Below are 12,336 nucleotides of genomic sequence, written 5' to 3'. Positions count from 1 at the left end.
TGACATACCTGGAAGACAATGACACCAATGGAAAAGATCCCAAAGTGAGACAGCTGTAGCACTTTCAAATACCCACAAAACTTAGAGTCGATGTGCAACAGAGCCAAGTCACCCAGCGAACCCAGACATCTAACAACAGAGGGATGGCTAGAGAAATGGTAATTTAAATGCACCATGGAGATTTTACTGGCATAGCAAGGAATAAAGTTGTATGACTTTGGGGAAGATGGATGAAAGTGAGATCATTACAATGAGTGAATTAACACAGTCTCAGAGAAGCAAACGTCTCATGTTTTCTCTCATATGTTGGTCCTAGACTTCACAGGTGGATGAAGTCACATGCATACTGATAACAGGACAGTAGAAGCAAATCTGGGGAGGGAACAAAGGGGACTAACAGAGGAAAAGGAGGGGCAAGATGAAGGCCAGAGAAGTGTGACTGGAAATGTGCTCCAATTGCATTGTAACTTCGTATGAAAATAGCCCTTTGTGAGCCTCTGCCATAAAATAAAATCAAACTGATTTTAATTATTCTCACAACGGTGTGTCCATATTAATTCTGCACCTCCTCCCCCTTGCCTTCCATTTTTGAAGGTGGCTAGAACACTGAGACTTAGTTGGAATGAGTGGGTTTTTTTTGGAGTGGCAGGCCAACTGATAGGTGGGAACTGTATGGAAAGAGGTTTCACAGGAACTAGAGTAAAGAGGACAAGAATCCCCAGGAGTGGGGAATCCTGCCATGTTGCCATGTTCAGTGTCTGCACTGAGTTCAAATAAGCCTGAAGGAGTTTAAATGTGGCATTAATAAACAAGGATTTGGTTGGTTATTTGATTGGGTGAGGTGCAGTAAAAGATTGGATCCCAGTTGCCTTGCCTCCCTGGGGTGTGTGGGAAAGGATGGCTTGTTGCTCGTAGAGTGATGAGTATCTGGAAATGAAACTTAAGTGAAGGCCTTAATCTTGGTGGAAAAGTTTATAGAGAAAGAGAATTAACAGCTGGAGTTTGAAGGCATCTGCGCTCACCCCATGAGACCCATGAAAAGCTGGCGGGTGCCTGACAGACAGGTAGGGCTTTGGTGTAATCCACAGACAAGTTTTAGGGTTTGTGAGCAAGTTAGAAGATACCGAGATGAGCTTCCTCTCAAGCCACACATCTAGGAATGCAGACTCAACGTTCCTCCTAAAACCCTCCATGAAAATGAGGGCTTCTTTCCAGGGAAAAACACTAAGAGGCATTTCTTTGAAAGAACGCTTCTACGTTAGAATAAAACGAACCGTTCCCTATTCCATCAAAGAAAGCCTTCTATTTTCAGCACAAAATGCAGAAGGAGAACATTTTTAAATCTGGAAAATTCTCAAACCTTCTCTTTCACTTTCACAGATAAAAATCCATTATTTCCCCCACTCGCGTATTGGCTGAATTGGAGTCAAACGAGATGTGATAGGAACTGAAAGCCATCCAGTTCTGTTTCCCTCTGCTCCTCTGATTCACAGTGAAGTGTGGCTCTGCGCAGAGGATCACTGTGAGACTGTGAGAGCAAAAGTTGGCATCAATTGGAGTTCCAGAAAGAGCTGTCTCTGGCGGGAGGGGGGAGATATCACCTTTTTTTTAAAGCATAGAAACAGCATCCAACAACACAGACAAGGCAGGAATGGATGCGAAAGGAATAATTGTCACCTAGTGATTAGTGAGCGATTGCTCATAATAGTCTCCTTCAATAAACTCGATGAAGAGAGCTGGATTATTTGAACATATCACAGTGTTAATTATGGCTAGGCTGCATTTACAGCCTAATTTGTATTTTTACAGTCTGTGACATGTGAAAGCTGGAGGTAATTTCGGTATCATATTGGGTGTTTGAAATTCAGTGAGTAGTGTTAGCTTCAAACATCAGCCATTTCATTTAGCACCTATTTAGCCAAGTAGGGTTGGGAGGGAATGGTGTTAGGGAAGCCATAGAACCACCAGGAAGTCCCAAGAGAAAGTGTACATCAATTTCCACTTAAACAGCAGGATACGAATAATCCTAAATGGCCAGTATGGAGTTTTGTCTCAATTATCAGCAAGAATCTCCAACACATATTGATCTGATGCTGTAACCTCTAAATTGTTTTTGTGACTAGCCTCTCCTGGGAGTAACTCTACTGCTCTCTCACTACAAGAGGGTAATCTGTCTACCACATTTAGAATCTGGACTGTTTAACCAATGCGCAGCGTTTCCCTTGATATGGTGGTAGAAATTTTCATTGGCCCTTATTTCATTTTGGAAGGCAGGAAAACCCATCAGGTTAAAGTAACAGCTCTGGCAGAAAGGGGAGCATCTTGGAAATATTTATGCAGTAAGGAGAGCCTGAATAAGTAGTGCGTTCAGTGCTTTCGTTTTTTTATAATTTGATCAAATCTCAGTGAACCACAAATATCTGAGGTAGAGAATATCTGAACAACTAAATCTCAAGAAAGATCTTTAAAAACATAGAATGAGGCTCCAAGCCACACCATCCTCTGACACAGTCACATTACTCGTTCTTCTGTTCCTTATCTTGCAAACTGCCCATGCCTACACAGGACTTTTGCTATAACCTTTTCTTCTTTGTTTCTCTTAAGAGAAGTAAAGAAAAGAACTTTTTCTGTGCTTCGAGTCCTGTTCTCTAATATCAAATCTGATAAATTATTCAAGTTCCCTGTGACAAATATATGGCTTTTTTCCATGGTAAGTAATATCTACACTTGAAAACATACCAATACTGTGATTTATTGTCACCCACCAGAAGGACATTTAGGAGAGGAATGTTAGGCAGGCTCACTGGAAAAATGCAAAAGGACAGAGAAGGTGCATTAGTTACTGTTCTCATTGCTACAACAAAATTTCTGACTACTTTCAAAGTTTCAAAATTTCTGAAACTTGAAGAGTACATTTATTCTGGCTCATAGTTCAACCTCCAATCTGACCTTTGGGCTAAGTCATGGCGGTGGGAACTGGATGCAGCTGGTTATACTGAGTCAGAGAGAGGTGAATACTGAGAATCAGTTCCCTTCATTCCTTTGATTCAGTCTAGGACCCCAGACCATGGGATGGTCCATATCTCAGTTGATTCAATAGAGTACTGCCCTCACAGACATGTGGAGAGGTTGGGCTTCCAGATGAATCTCGACATTGTCAAGTTGGCAATCAACATTAGTCACCACAGGACCCTTTTTGTATGAAGTTACACAAGTAAATATAACACAAGTTGTACCTACGTGGAAAAGTAGTACATTATAGAAATAATGTTTATTTTTTTAACCAAGAGCCAGTTATAAATATTTAAGAATCACGAATTTCTACTAGAAACAAGAAAATTCGGTGCAGTTTAGTTTAAGGCTTTGTTTTAATTTGGTTTGGTTTTTTGTTTGTCTGATTATTTTTATTATTTTTTTTGTCTTTACTGTCTGAGTAGTAAAAAATAAATAAGATATTTCACAAATTTCATGATTTTTAGTTCTTGCTCCTGTAAATTCTGATCATGGGTACTTTATGTGATCAGAATAGAACATATTTGAGGCGAGAAGGAGCAGTATGCAGTCATGTATAGAGATGGTGGTTTGGCCACGTTATCAGCCTGTGTGGTCAACTGCATGATAATTTCCATTAGTTAAACAACATGAAACAGACCATGAGACTTAAAACAATTATAACTTTCCATTCATCAACTATGACATATTCACTGCTTGAAGGCTATCTGACCAATCTATTTGATATGAATAAATTTTACTACTTTTTTTTTAAATGAAAACTTACAAAGGGATATGTTGCATAGGTCAGGAGAGATGACTCAGCAGGTAAGAACATGTGCTGTTATTGCTTGACCTGATTAAGTTCCCTGAAGTCATATTGGGTCCCTCACAACCCCCTGTAACTCCAACTCCAATGGGATTCAAAACCTCTGACCAGAAGTAGACTAAAGGTGGACCCACACCTTTTCTTCTGCTCCTGAAATTCAAAGCCCTAGCCCCGTCCCTAGCATTGTAGCAGGAAAGCTGCTCATGTGTCCCTTTCCTCTCTGAGCCCATCCCCAACAGATCACAATGATCTTCTACCCCAGTCTCCCTTCCTCTGGTCTCTCAGCCTCCAGCACCAACAGGCTTTCCCTGGGAATAAATACATCAGCTGAGCCACAGTAAAACACCTTCCAATCTGAGAAGGCACACCTTGTTAACCCAAGTTCCCTGTGAACACACAAGATAAGCAGAACCCAAAAAAATCAGGTAAAACACAGCCATCCCATTCTCTGAATATCCAGAGTGGAAGCAGTAGCCAAAGGACAAAATACAAATCCAAAATAGACAAATCGAGGAACTAGCACCTACACCTAGAATCACCCCAAACCCAGGTAACTAGATCACAGTCAACAAAAAAAACATAGTTAATAACAGTCAGGGCTAATATGTCTCCACTACAGACTGATTATCTTACCATAGCAGGCCAGCGAAAATATTCCACCATATCTGAAACAAAAGAAAGACCCAAAACCACCTGAAGATATAAAGATAATATAAAGATTAATAGAGATAATATATAAAGATGATAGAGGTCCTTAAAGAAGAAATTAATAAATCCCTTAAAGAAATCCAGGAAAATCCAAATAAGCAGTAAAAGGAAACAAATGAAACTGTTCAAGACCTGAAAACATAAACAGAATCAATAAAGACAACACAAAGTGAATAAATTCTGGAATAAAGAATTTAGGAATTTGAACGGTAATTACTGAGCCAAGCTTTAGCAACAGAATACAAAAGATAAAAGAATCTCAGGGATTGAAGATATCATAGGAAAAATGAATACAATGATCAAAGAAAATGTTAAATCTAAAAAAGTATCACAAAACATCCAGGAACTCGGGGACACTAGAATCCCAACTCAAAGACCCAGAAAGTGTTTTCAACAAAATGATAGAAAATTATTCTGACCTAAAGAAGGAGATGCCTATAAAGGTACAAGAAGCATACAAAACATCAAATAGATTGGATCTGAAAAGAACATCTCCCCATAATAATGAAAATAAAAAGATATAAAACAAAGAACATATATTAAAAGCTACAAGAAAAAATATCAAGTAACGAATAAAAACAGAGATCAGAATTGCACATGACTTCTAAGTGGAGGCTCTAAAAGTCAGAAAGACCTGGAAAGATGTGCTTCAGACACTAAGAGACCACAGGTGCCAGCCCAGACTACTATGCCCAACAAAACTTTCAATTATCATAGATGGATAAAAATAGATATTCTATGATAAACCAATTTTAAGCAATATTTATCTACAAATACATCCTTATAGAAGGAAAACTCCATTTTAAGGAGTTTAACTATACCCATAAAAACACAAGAAATCAATAAACTCAGACCAAGCAAAAATCAAAAGAAGAAAAATATACTCACAAACAGCAACAATAAAACAACAGGAATCAGCAATCATTGACCATTAATATCTCTCAATATCAGTGGTAACAATTCCTCAACAAAAAGACACAGACTGAAGAATGATTTGACAACAGGATCCATTCTTCTGCTGCATCCAAGACACACATCAGGTTAGAAAAGGGCATTCCAACCAAATGGGCACAAAAAGCAAGCTGGTGTAGCCATTTTAATTTCTAACAAAATAGATTTCAAACCTAAACTAATTAAAAGATAGGAAAGGATACCACATTTGATCAAAAAGGGAAATCCACCAATGACATTTCAATCCCTTGGGAGGGGGAGCAGTGTTTCAGACAGAACTTTTCTGTATAGCTTTGGAGCCTGTCCGGGAACTTGCTCTGTAGACACAATTGGTCTCAGACTCACAGAGATCTGCCTGCTTCTACCTCCCAAGTACCATGATTAAAAGTGTGTGCCACTCAGTTGGATTGGGACTGAATGAGGACGCGATCCAACCAGATTCTCTGAATGTGGCTGGCCCGGAGTTTTTCTGAAAAGCCAGTGACAATGACACTGGGACTTGTTTCCTCTGCATATACTGGATTTTGTGGATCCAGTCTGTCTGGACACTCACCTTCCTGGACCTGGAGGGAGCGGGGAGGAACTTGAACTTCCCACAGGGCAGGAAACACTGACTGCTCTTAGGGATGGAGAGGGAGGAGGAGAGGGACTGGGGGGAGTGGGAGGGTGGTGGGAGGAGGGGCGGAAATGGAAACTTTTATAATTAAATAAAATTACTTTCAAAAAAAAGTGTGTGCCACTACCACTAGCTTAGCATTTCAATTCTTAATATAAATGCCTCAAACACAAGAGCACCTAAATTTGTAAAAGAAACACTACTACAGTTTAAATTACATCTTTACCCTCACCCACTGATAGTGGGGCACTTCAATACCCCACCCTCACCAATGAACAGGTCAATCAAACAAAAACTAAACAGAGAAACACTAAAGGTAAAAGATATTGTAAACCAAATAAAGCTAACAGGAATTTACAGAACATTTCACCTAAATGTGAAAGAATATATCTTCTTCTATGCACCATATGGACCTTATCTTAACCAAAACTGACCACTTTCTCAGTCATAAAGCAAGTCTCATCAGATACAATAAAATTAAAAAATTTATATCCTATCAGACCACAATGGATTAAAGCTGAATATGAACAACTAAAGAAAAAAACAGAAACCTTGCAAACTCATGGAAACTGAACAACTCTCTACTGAATGAAAAAGACAGAAATATAGGGAAAAAATTAAAGATTTTCTAGAATTCAGTAAAGACTAATGTACAATATAAAAGAAAGCACTGCTATAGTCAAGTTCATAAGACTAAGTACTTACATTACAAAAAAATGGAGAGATTTTATACCAGCAGGACAACAATACACCTGAAAGTTCTAGAAAAAACAAAGTAGTCATATGCAAGAGGACTAGAAGACAAGAAATAATCAAACTGGGGGCTAAAATCAATAAAATAGAAATAATACAAAGAATCAATGAAATGAAGTGTTGATTCTTTGAGAAAAATAAACAAGATAAACCCTTATTCAATCAAATTCAAAGACAGAGAATATTGAAGATAACAAAATCAGAAATTAAAAGGGGACATAAGAACAAAAGCCAAGGCAATCCAAAGAATCATTTGATCATACTTCAGAAAAACTATATTCCATCAAACTAGAAAATCTAAAAACAAAAAAAGTATAAATTTCCCAAAATGTACCACTAACAAAAATCAAATCAAGATTGGACAAACAATTTAAATTGAACAATAATTACAAGCAAAATAGGAGCAGTTATTAAAAGTTTTCCATCAAAATAAGCTTAAGGCCATATGGTTTTAGGGCATAAGTCTATCAGACTTTTAAATGAAAGTTAACACCAATATGCCTCAAATTACTTTACAAAATAGAAACAGGAGGAACATTGCCCAATTCACTCTATGAGGCCACAGTTACCCTGATATCAAAACCACATAAAGACCCAGCAACAAAAGAAAATTATAGACCAATTCCTCTTATGAGCATCGATGCAATAATATTCAATAAAATTCCTGCAAATCAAATCCAAGAACACATCAAGATTACCCACCATGATCAAGTAAGTTTCACACAAGAGATGCAGGGAGGTTTTCTCATATAAAAATCGGTAAATATAATCCACCATATGAATCAACTGAAAGAAAAATTTACACATTCATCTCATTAGATGCTAAAAAAAAACCTGTGATAAAATCCAACATCTTTTCATTAAAAGAAATGGAGAAATTTGGGATACAAAGGACATATTTCAACATAATAAAGTCAATTTACAGCAAGCCTCTAATCAACATCAAATTAAATGGAGAAAAAGTCAAAGCATTTAAACTAAAAACAGGAACAAAACAAAGTTGCCCACTCTCTCCATATCTACTCAATATAGTAATTGAAATCTTAGCTAGAACAATAACAACTGAAGGAGATCAATAATGATACAAATTGGGAAGGAAGAAGTCAAAATATTATTATTGCAGATGATGATATAATGCATGTAGGTGACCCTAAAAATTCTTATAGGAAGTTCCTATAGCTGACAAGCATTATAAACAAAGTTTCTGTATACAAAACTAACTAAAAAAAAATCAGCTAACTGAACAATAAAAGAACTACTGGACATTTCACCATCCTTGACTTCAAATTGTACCACAGAGTTATAGTAATAAAACATCATGGTATTGGCATAAAGACTGACATGTTGATCAGTAGACTCCAATTGGACACCCACATATAAATCCACACAAGTATGGACATCTGATTTTTAATAAAGAAGTCAGAAATACACACTGGGAAAAATAAGGCTTTCTCAACAAATGGTGCTGGTCAAGCTGGATATCTGCCTGCAGGAGAATGAAAATAGATCCATATTTATCACCCTGAATAAAACTCAAGTCAAAGTGGATCAAAGACTTCAATATGAAACCAAACACGCTGAACGTAATAGAAGACAAAGTAGGGAAAATCTTTTAATTCATTGGTACAGATGATTTTTCTGAGCAGAACAGTGACAGCATGGGCACTAAGATCAACAATAATTAAATGGTTCCTCATGAAACTGAAAAGTTTCTTAAAGGACTCTGTTAATCGGACAAAGTAGCACTCTACTATAGTCAGTTATTGTCTGTCCTGCTGGTAGGTTCCCAAATAACCACACAGAGACTTCTTACTAATTGTAAAAGCATGACTGATAGTTTAGGTTTGTTTCTAACTAGCTCTAACATCTTAAATTAACCATATATTATTAATCTGCATTCTACTATGTGGTATTTACCTCTATCCAATTTTATGTGTCCAATTTGTTCCATATCTGACTGGCTTCTCCACCCTTTTTCTTGTCCCAGCATTCTCTCTGCCACAAAATTTCTGCCTACCTTTTGGCCACTTAGCACTTTTTATTATAGCAATAACAGTGACATTGCTATATTCACACAGAATAAAGAAATATTTCACAATATTTCCCCCTTTTATCTGAATAAAAAGAAAAGGTTTTGACTCTAACATGAAAAAACTATAAACAATAAGAAAAATTATCAGGTAAAAATTACATTTACAATATCCAGTCCATTTGCATTTGTCATATTTGGGGAAAATACTCCAACGTTTCTTCTATCTTGATGAGTCCAAAGTTCTATACATAATTTACTTTCTATTATAATTAAGAAAACCTATAACTATAACTATTTAGTCTTCACCTGCATCAAAGATCCCAGCAGGACATAATATCACCTTGATAAGCAAGAAGTACAAAGCAAGTAGATTCCAAAACTAAAAGAAATGACAGAAACATCTGTCAACTCAAGGCTCTTCTGCAATGTTGGGGCATCTAATCTTCAGCTTACAGGCCTAGAATATCTGGCAGACTTTTGTGTAAATCAGGAAATTTTTGAAGGACTATCTTACTTTGTCTTGGCAAAGTTCAGAAGCTATCTTTTTGTGTGCTGCTTGTCCAGTTTGGACAACATACTGCCAGCAGTTGAGTCAAGAGCAGATTTTTGTCCAGTGTCTAACTTTTACCACAAAAAAGCAAACTCCATGTGGAGCTTCTCTGATGTCCATCATCCTTTTATATAGTCAACAAGTGCTTCCAGGAGCAGAAATGTCTCACAGTCATGTAAAGTCTTATGTTATTAAAACATTTTAAATACCATATTCTGTAGGTCTTTGAAGTATTTAAAAATCACCCAAGTATCTAAAATATATCTCTGTATCACCTTGAAAACATACCTAACATGACTATGAGTTTGACACTTATAGGTGACTATTATTAACTTATATTTATTATCCTAAATGGCTCTCAAAGAATAAAGCTTTATATAACCATTTTAAATGAACTGCATATAGGAACAATACCTTAAACAAGAATAGAAACATATATACAGTATAACAACAATGACCTTAAATATGTACCAATATACAAAAATCCATACCAATGTAAAATAGTTAAGACTAGTGGTTGCTTTTTCCATTTAAAAGTAGATCCAACAATATACCCTTTTCTTCTATCATTTCTATATCCCCCCTTTTTTATCAGAATACAATTCCTAAATCCAATTTCTTTTGTTCAGCATTTTTCTGATCATCACCAATAACAGTTTGTGATCAACCCCCCTAAACTATGACAAACATCTACAACTTATAGAATGACAAGAAACCATCCACCTCATCGCTTGACAGTGTGGGAATCACTTTTTCTTTTTCTTTTTTTTTGGGGGGGGTGGTGGGGGAAATAACATTTTCTAGACTTCTTGTTGTCTGGGAGAACTGGCATCTTTGGAGATCTCTGAGAAAATTAGTATAATGGTCAAGTTCTGGCTAGAATAGTATGTGTGGCTAAACCATCTCAACCAGCAGCCTTGAAGCTGTTCTGGTTTTAGAACTCAGAGGAAACTGCAAGAGAGGCATTCTGAAAGACTAAATTACCTCGGTTACCCATTTTCACTAGTGTCTGGTCCCCTTGCTCTGAAAACACATAAACTTTCAAAGATAACATACATATCTGCATTAACACAAGTATGAAATGTGTGGTGTGTGCAAGTCAGTTAAAGATGATTTTTTGTTTTATGCTTAAGCAGGTAAAATATATGTCACCTGTCTTCTTGTTTTTCTAGGTTTGTTTCTTTATGTCTGTAGGCAGGATTTTCAGTGTATCTCCCCTGTTCAAACCTGATCCTCTTTAACCTTGAAAAAATCCACAGCTTTTCATTTAGTGTGGAAATAAAAGCATAACTTCTCCTCCAACACAACACATTGTCTGACTTCCATTTTCAAGTTAAAACATTTTAAAAATACATGGAATAGTTTAATTTAGCAGTTTCCGTTATCCAATGTCTCTCAGCAGTTACTGTTTTTTGTCCATTAGTGCTTAAAAAAATTCAAAGTTAACAAGACATCATGTAGGATATAGACACCCTGTGTATTTTCTGTGCTTCCATGGCTTATTTTTATTACTTTATTCTCTCTTTAAAGACTTTATAATTTTTAAACTAATTTTCTATAACTGCCTATACTAATATTTTTTCTTAGTCCTATGTACATTGTTAAATATATTGTAACCTGTTTAGAGGTTTTTTTTTTTCCATGTGAACTTGCTTTACTGCCTACCTATAACCTTTTTGGTTTGCATGAGCATAACCTTAAACTCATAAAGTGGCTTAGTTCATGGCACACTGGTGACTCAAGCATGCAGGAATCTACTGGGAGACATGTCTCTGTATCATGGCCAACAGGAGAGACACAAAACTAGGAAGCTGTGTTTGACTCCATTTTCATCTTTTAGAACATTTTTTAAGCTTTCTCAGGTCTTATATGAATATACGTGGCTGGACATTGGGCGTTATTTATAGTCAAACTTTTTCTGTCCTTTTAGCAAGTTCCCAAATAACCACATGGAGAGTTCTTATTAGTTATGAAAGTTCAGCTGACAACATAGACTTGCTTCTAGCTATCTCTTATAACTTAAATTAACTCATATTTTTATTAATCTACATTCTGCCTTGTGACTTTTAACTCTACCACATTTTGGTGTGTTTGATTCATCCCATGTCTGACTGATTTCTTGTCCCTTCTTCCCAGCAATCTCTCTGCCCAAAAATCCTACGTAGCTATTGACTGTTTAGCTTTTTATTGAAATAATTGCTGTGGCATATCTTCATACAATGTAAAAGAATATTCCACAACACTCTACAGAATGAGAAAAAATTATGAACTCCACATCCAATAGAGGACTAATATCAAAAATATATAAAGAACTCTAAAATCTAGTTTTCAAAAACCAAAATAAAAATTAAAAATGTGACACATGTCTAAACATAGAATTCTCAAAAGAGGAAACTCAAATGCCTAATGTTTGACATTCTTAGCCATCAGGAAAATGTAAATCAAAGTTATCTTGAGAGTCTGTCTTACACATGTCAGAATAGTTAAGATAAATAATACAATTTTATTTTGTCAAGTTTGTTTGTTATCTTTTAGAAGCCTGCTCATTTTTAGTGAGAGCCAGAAACAGATTGTATCTGAAAGAGAGAGGAAGTGGGGAGAATCTTGGAGGAGTAGAGGGATGGGAAGTTATGACTGGAACATAATGTATGAAAACAGGAAAAAAACAAAGTAAAACAAACAAAAACAAGCCTCTGGCCAACCAAAGTATATATACTCATTATACACTCACGTGTAAATACCCACATAAAGACATATATGTGTGTGTGTGTGTATATATATATATATGAATAAATATGAAATAAATTATTTTAAGGAGAGGTTTTTTTCCCTGTCATAATTCTCAAGAATTTTTACTCTGTGCTTTTGGAATGATTTCTGCTTTTTAACCCCCTTTCTTCACTGTG

The sequence above is a fragment of the Myodes glareolus genome, chromosome 14 (genome assembly GCF_982192425.1).
Source record: "Myodes glareolus chromosome 14, mMyoGla1.1, whole genome shotgun sequence".
Classification (NCBI taxonomy): Eukaryota; Metazoa; Chordata; class Mammalia; order Rodentia; family Cricetidae; genus Myodes; species Myodes glareolus.
Note: the sequence above shows the minus strand (reverse complement) of the source record.